This window comes from Podarcis vaucheri (genome assembly GCF_965113315.1).
Source record: "Podarcis vaucheri genome assembly, chromosome: 5".
Classification (NCBI taxonomy): domain Eukaryota; kingdom Metazoa; phylum Chordata; class Lepidosauria; order Squamata; family Lacertidae; genus Podarcis; species Podarcis vaucheri.
Genome location: NC_138763.1, coordinates 97,363,545 through 97,371,303, shown reverse-complemented (window position 1 = coordinate 97,371,303; position 7,759 = coordinate 97,363,545).

The window sequence follows — 7,759 nt, the reverse complement described above, 5'->3', positions numbered from 1 at the left end:
GGGAGGCAGTGGAAGACAGGAGTGCCTGGCGTGCTCTGGTCCATGGGGTCACAAAGAGTCGGACATGACTAAGCGACTAAACAACAACAACAACTAGAGCAATGCAACCAATGTGGCCAAAGTCAGACATACGAACTGAATCAGGATGATTTGCACTGTACACAGGATGATATCCAGAACTGGCCCACCCATGAGGCAAGGTGGAGCCACTGCCTCAGGCGGCAGATCCCAATGTCAACCTTTCTCTCCTCACCCCTTGTTTCTGATGCAGATCTTCCCTGACCCCTTCTTCCCTGGGGTGGTGGTGCCATTTTTGGGTCTGCCTCAGATGCCAAAATATCTTGGGCCGGCCCTGGGGGATACGCATGGATCATGATGGGCTGTGCAACCCCTTTTGGCAATCATGAGTAAAAAAGGAGTAAGTCAGACTGAGTGTCTCCAGAACAGAAACAAAAGGAAACAGTCACCATGTATGGAAAACACCAGAGTGGGGAGTGGGGGGAGGGGAGCTGGACTCCGCTTTGACAGACGGTACCTTCTTCCAATCCAGGGCCAGTCTTTCTTTCCCCACCCTCTACTCTCTCTCTCTCTCTATCATCTATCTATTATCTATATCTATCTATCTATCTATCTATCTATCTATCTATCTATCTATCTATCTATCTATCTATCTATCTATCATCTATCTATCATCTATCATCTATCTATCTATCTATCATCTATCTATATCATCTATCTATCTATCTATCTATCTATCTATCTATCTATCATCTATCTCTATCTATCTATCTATCTATCTATCTATCTATCTATCTATCTATCTATCTCTATCTATCTATCTATCTATCTATCTATCTATCTATCTATATCTATCTATCTATCTATCTTCTATCTATCTACCATCTATCTATCTTCTATCTATCTATCTATCATCTATCTATCTATCTATCTATCTATCTATCTATCTATCTATCATCTATCTATCTATCATCTACCATCTACCAGTATCTATCTATCTATCTATCTATCTATCTATCTATCTATCTATCTATCTAATCTGCCACTCAGGCAAACCTGCAATCCTGTCAGTAAATTTCAAAAAAAGCATCCAATCAGAAGCCGCGCTTTGGTTTCTGAACATTTTGGAAGTCAAATGGACTTCTGGAACAGATTCCGTTCGACTTCCAAGGTATGACTGTACTGGGTTGAATCCCGTGGGCAGAGAGAAAGCAGACCTGCTCAACACCTAGTTTGCCTCTGTCTTCACCCAAAAGGAAAGCAGTGTCCAGCCTGGTGATAACAGAATAAACAATGCAAGGATTGGGGAGCTGTATCCCAAGAGATGTTGTCTAGACAGCATCTTAAAAAGCAGAGACATCACCTTGCCAACAAAGGTCAGTATAGTAAAAGCTATGGTTTTCCCAGCAGTGATGTATGAAAGTGAAAGCTGGACCATAAAGAAGGCTGATCGCTGAAGAATTGATGCTTTTGAATTCTGGTGCTGGAGGAGACTCTTGAGAGTCCCATGGACTGCAAGTAGATCAAACCTATCCATTCTTAAGGAAATCAGCCCTGAGTGCTCACTGGAAGGACAGATCATGAAGCTGAGGCTCCAATACTTTGGCCACCTCATGAGAAGAGAAGACTCCCTGGAAAAGAACCTGATGTTGGGAAAGATGGAGGGCACAAGGAGAAGGGGACAACAGAGGATGAGATGGTTGGATAGTGTTCTCGAAGCTACCAGCATGAGTTTGACCAAACTGTGGGAGGCAGTGGAAGACAGGAGTGCCTGGCGTGCTCTGGTCCAGGGGGTCACGAAGAGTCGGACACGACTAAACGACTAAACAACAACAGCAACATCCCAAGAGATGAAAAGAGGTGGTAAGGGAACACCTAGCTACTTTAAATTAATTCAGATCCCCAGGGCCTGATGTGCTGTACCCAAGGGACTAAAGTTGTACTAAAAGAGCTTGCAGATGTAATCTCAGAAGCCCCTTCTATAATTTTTGAGGACACGCAAACACAATTTGAACAGTCCAAAGATCTCAGAATGCATTCTATAAACCTTAACACAGTAGGCCAGCCCACTATTTTAAATTTACTGCTTCCTGGAAGACATGCATCAAAAATATATAGTAGCTGCAACAGAAATGCCAGGCATTTTTTAAAAAAATGATGTATTATCAGAAACTTCAGCTTAGCCATCTTTCGCAAGCGCCAACTTTGAAAAGCATATTTAACGGTTTTCCTCCTTCTGGTCACTAGGTGGCAACAAACATGTAGCATTCAAAATCCTACACAAACTAGGACTATAGTAATAAGACATAGCTCGGAGATGTACAGTATGTTACCACTGTGTAGGTCTTGGGTTTGGCTGTGTACAGACCTAATAGGTATTGCCTGTCTCTCTCTCTCACACACAGCATGCAATGGCTGAAGTGTTGAACTACTGACAATTAGGTTGAGGTGAGTGTGAATTTATCCTCAAAGTGTTTATCAAATAAGTCACGGCAGATCACTTTGTACGCCAAACTGGAGAATGCTGGAGACCGCTCAGAAAAGCTCTGAAAAGCTTCCTCACTTGCATTTGAGTTTTCTTCTTCTTCTTCTTCTTCTTCTTCTTCTTCTTCTTCTTCTTCTTCTTTCTGGTCAGCTAAGGACTTGGCTGAACTCGTGTTCAGTGGGAGAAGGTGATTAGGAGCGATCATACCAGCTGCCCAAGTTACTGCCATATCTCACAGAAGGACTGGGGCTTCGACAGAAGCACCATTTGCATCAATTGAAAACCCCTCGGGTTGGATTGAACTACTAGCAGAAGTCAGAACCAAGCCTTCCACTAGTGCAAAGGGGGCTTTTTGACCCTCTCTTCCCCCATGCATCCCTTTTCCTGCCCCTTCCCCACAAACTTGGCTTGGGTGGTGATGGCCAGGAGAACCTCCGCACCAAAGACGTGCAGGGAGGAGAGAGGAGATGCTTCCATCTGGTCAACTTAAATTCTTGCCTTGACAGAACAATCTCCTTAGCACTATGTTGAGTTCCTCACATGTCCCGGATCCACCAGCCAGGGGAGAGAGGAAATAATGTAAACAGGTCCATGAGCTTTGTAACTTTCTTGGGAGAAAAGCAATGACAAACCTAGACAGCATCTTAAAAAGTAGAGACACCACCTTGCCAACAAAGGTCCGTATAGTTAAAGCTATGGTTTTCCCAGTAGTGATGTATGGAAGTGAAAGCTGGACCATAAAGAAGGCTGGTCGCTGAAGAATTGATGCTTTTGAATTATGGTGCTGGAGGAGACTCTTGAGAGTCCCATGGACCACAAGAAGATCAAACCTATCCATTCTGAAGGAAATCAGCCCTGAGTGCTCACTGGAAGGACAGATCATGAAGCTGAGGCTCCAATACTTTGGCCACCTCATGAGAAGAGAAGACTCCCTGGAAAAGACCCTGATGTTGGAAAAGATGAAGGGCACAAGGAGAAGGGACGACGGAGGACAAGATGGTTGGATAGTGTTCGCGAAGCTACCAGCATGAGTTTGACCAAACTGCGGGAGGCAGTGGAAGACAGAAGTGCCTGGCATGCTCTGGTCCATGGGGTCACGAAGAGTCGGACACAACTAAACGACTAAACAACAACAACAAATGACCTTTGTAGATAGAGGTAGTTGCTGCAAGGCTCTAATCCACACTAGGGAGAAGGCTGGCCCAAGACATTTTGCCACGGAAGGGGTGAGTGAAGATCTACATCAGGAACAAGGGAGAAATCCTTCAACTCTACAATTCTATGATGCTATGAAGATCTACATTGGCCCTGTGGAGCAAGCTGCATGGGATGCTGGACTCACCTTGCCTCATGGGTGGGTGCTAGGGAGTGGTGCTAACCTTATTGCAGTACGAATTTAGTGTAATGTGCCACTGAAATTGTTGTAATAATATTATGGCATGTGTTTATAGAAAACTTCAACAATTTTATTTTTGGTTTCCTGTTTCTTGTTTAGTCTGTTTCTTGGATGCTTCTCAAATGAATTTTGTATATAGAAACAGTGGAAGACTTATGAGCTGAGATGAATGAAGAATGTGTGAGTGAGATTTCCTATTCATGGCAATATGATTTCGGGTGGTGGTAGTGTTAAATTAGCTGTGCAAGTTCTGTATCAGCCAAAAACAAAATAAGAAATACTGTTATTAGTAGCAGATGCTTAGGCAGGGACCCTTTTCTTGTATTTAGTCTATTTTGTGAGTGTTTTCAGATTGGTTTGCATCATTTTTGATCAGATGGAACATTTCAGCCTAGTAGTACACAACACTAAATTAAAATGAAATATTTTATTATGCTTCATTATAATACTTTCTTACAATATAACAAGGATATTTTCCTCTTACTTCAGATAGGTTTACAGCTGACTCATCATATTTAGATAATGTCTCTCTAGCAATTATCTGAACAGCTGTCTGCTACACAATATGACTAAGCTGCCCAGATTGCCAGATATTGCTGATTTTATGAGCATCCCCTCAATTCCTTCATCCAAGTCATTTATAAACACATTGAACAACGGGTCCAGGACAGAAAGCTGCAGTTCCCCACTTGTTTCTTTCCCCCCAGAATTATGAGGAATCATCAGTGAGTATTCTTTGGGTTCAGATAATATAGTATTAACTCATACAAAGAGTTCCTTTACAAACAAGAAAGAAATATAAAAATATTACCCACCTGTGAGTTCCATCATTAATGAGAACAAAGGTTCCATAAAGTCTTAGATGAGCCAGACATTTGCATATACTGGTGACACCATCAATGAAACATGAGTCAGCAATGTGATGTGGAGTGATTTTTAAAAATAAGTTAAGCAATTCTAGGATACCTTAAGAATAGTGTCCAGATGGGTTAATTATTCACTAAGTAATACACTTCATTTCAAACTCCGCAGTTAAGTCACAAGCCCTCCTGCTATTGACATCTTTTGAAAATTCACTTTTGAACGTAACTGAGGATTCAACCATTTCTTTGTCAATATGTACAAAATACTCATAACAGACTTAGGTACTGAAATTGAAGAGGCTGCCTGGAACAATTTATGGGCAAAGAAATCCTTTAAGTTCAGTGTCAACCCGTATTAGGAAAAAAACATTTTAAGTTGATTTATAGACAGCCCTTGACACCTTTAAGATACAGCTACATAGGCAAAGCATCCTCATCGATGTGCTGGACAAGTTGGTACAACATTCTGCATGTGGTGCTTATGCGAACTTGCACAGCCATTCTGGGAAAGAGCATTTGAGGAAATAAGCAATATTGCAAATTGGCATGGGAACAGTAGAATATTCTGGGTTTGTTCATAATATTTAAAGGAGATCAGGTCAAACTGCGACGACTTCTCATTGCACAGAACTAGGATGGACTTAAGCACCTATGCACATGATGGCAACAGAAGGCACGGGCAATTGCCTTATCTGAAAAAATAACAAAAAGTGTGCATGCTTTGAGTAGTGCAAATGATGCGGACAATTTTGTTGATACTCAAATGAAGATTCCAATGACAGGCATCCAACCAAACTTGCAAATAAGCTTATGGAAAATTTTGATAATCTAATCTTTTCTTGGGGCGAGGGAAGAGGACAGAAACACTATGTTTTGTTGGTATTTTGTGGAACTTTAATTTAAAAATTCCGTTAAAAAAAAACCCTCAAATGTCCAGATCACAAGATGCTCAGGCCTCACCTAAACTGCGGTGTCCAGTGCAGAGCAAAGGCTGGGTTGTATTCAATGAAAAATTACTCAGAGCTGAGCCATTGATATTAATGACCACGGCTGGTCATTTAAATTGGTCTTCTTTGAGTAAAAGTTGGTTGAATACAACTGACCTCAACAACCTGGAGGAACAGAACCAATGGACTCAGATTAGGAAAAATTCCCTAGCACAAGTTGTTTGACAGTGGAACAGGAAGGTGAGGGACTGACATTTGTCAGATTTTTTTTTTAAACAGAGGCTGGATGACCACCTATCAGAAATGCTGCAGTAGTGGATTCCCCGCATCAGCAGGAGGTTGGACCTTTCAATGATTCTTTAGATGTGCTGCCTTTGAAGTCTCTTTGGAAACTGCAGCTAGCTCAGCATGCATGTTGCTCCTCCTAAACCAGTTGCTCTGTCTATTTCTGAGCCCAGTTCAAAGTGTTGGCTGTGACCTTTAAAGGCTTAGGACCAGGGCACCTGAAGACCCACCTGTCACCATATGTGCCTGCACATATATTGAAGGCCTTCTGTGGTGCGCCTGTCCTCTGAGGCAAGGAACTCTGGCAAGTGGAATTGTCAATAGTTTGGAGCAATAGAGGTGACCGGGGCTAAGTGTGTCTGTGCTGTACAACTGGACTGAAAAATCCACTGTACGTACTCAGTGTTCCATATATTCCCTAGCAGTGAAACAGGTTCCTGGGGTGCCCTTGGTGGAGTCAGACTTTTCAGCAAAAGTGATATACAGTGGTACCTCGGGTTAAGTACTTAATTCATTCTGGAGGTCCATTCTTAACCTGAAACTGTTCTTAACCTGAAGCACGACTTTAGCTAGTGGGGCCTCCTGCTGCTGCTGTGCCGCCGGAGCCCAATTTCTGTTCTTATCCTGAAGCAAAGTTCTTAACCTGAAGCACTATTTCTGGGTTAGCGGTGTCTGTAACCTGAAGCGTATGTAACCTGAGGCGTATGTAACCCGAGGTACCACTGTAAACTGAACCAAGGGTGCTAGGAAAGCAGTTGATTAACTATGACCCACTGAGGCTCTGAATGGATGTGTTAGTTAAGCATGCGCCCTGCTTTATGTGCCTATTTTGGATGCTTCACATGGTGCTTCACAAGGGAACAAGCAAGTGAGTTCTTCAAAGGAATAGCTAGAATCCGAAGGTTTATAGCCAAATACAACATTTCCGTTACGTTGCCCTCCATGTTACTAATTACTTTACTTCATATTGGTCATATAGGGAGAGTTGTAGTCCTTGTTGGCCAGCCTGATGCGGAATGCACTGAACACCGGAGATGAAATGTCAGCCAAAATGGGAATGGACTATTATGGAACGCGTGTCCCTATCATTAGTGATATGCCTCTAGCATTGCTAATTCCCACGGGAGTGTTTCCATAACCAAGTCCCACAGTCATTGTTAGAAGTTTTATTTTTCCTTTGCACAGAAAATAGCACGGCCAAAAGATGCTCACAACACAACACAGAGTGTTATAGCCCTATTGGTTCAATACCTCAAAGAAAGTAGAAATGACTTTATAACTTGATCTGACACACACTAGTGACAGCCATCCATTTCAAACTCCTTTTGAAATGTATGAGAAGAGAAATGCAAGCTGTATCCGTTCCTTTATCACAAGAAGTATTTCCTATTTTAGCATTGCCCAAGCAATTCTCCTCCTTCTTGAGATAAGTTGCAATGGCAGATAATAGAAGGCTAAAACTTTAGAACTAGGTGGAGAAGGAACTTAATGAATGGTCTGCATGCCAGAAGCCAAGGTAAATGGTCAGTCATTCTATGAGGATGAAATAGAAAAGGGGCGATCAGCTCCTGAAAAGAGACTAAATGGGTATGATAACATCTTCTCTGAATTCCTAAAGATCATGGGAAAAAGCAGCAGACAATAGCAATCCACTTTCCTATCCAAAGCCATTCAGGAAAATACAAAGAGTGAGAAGTGTCACAGAGAAAAGGATAAATGGTTTGAGAAGGGAAAAAAACACATGCTCGGCCCAAGTTACCGCTCT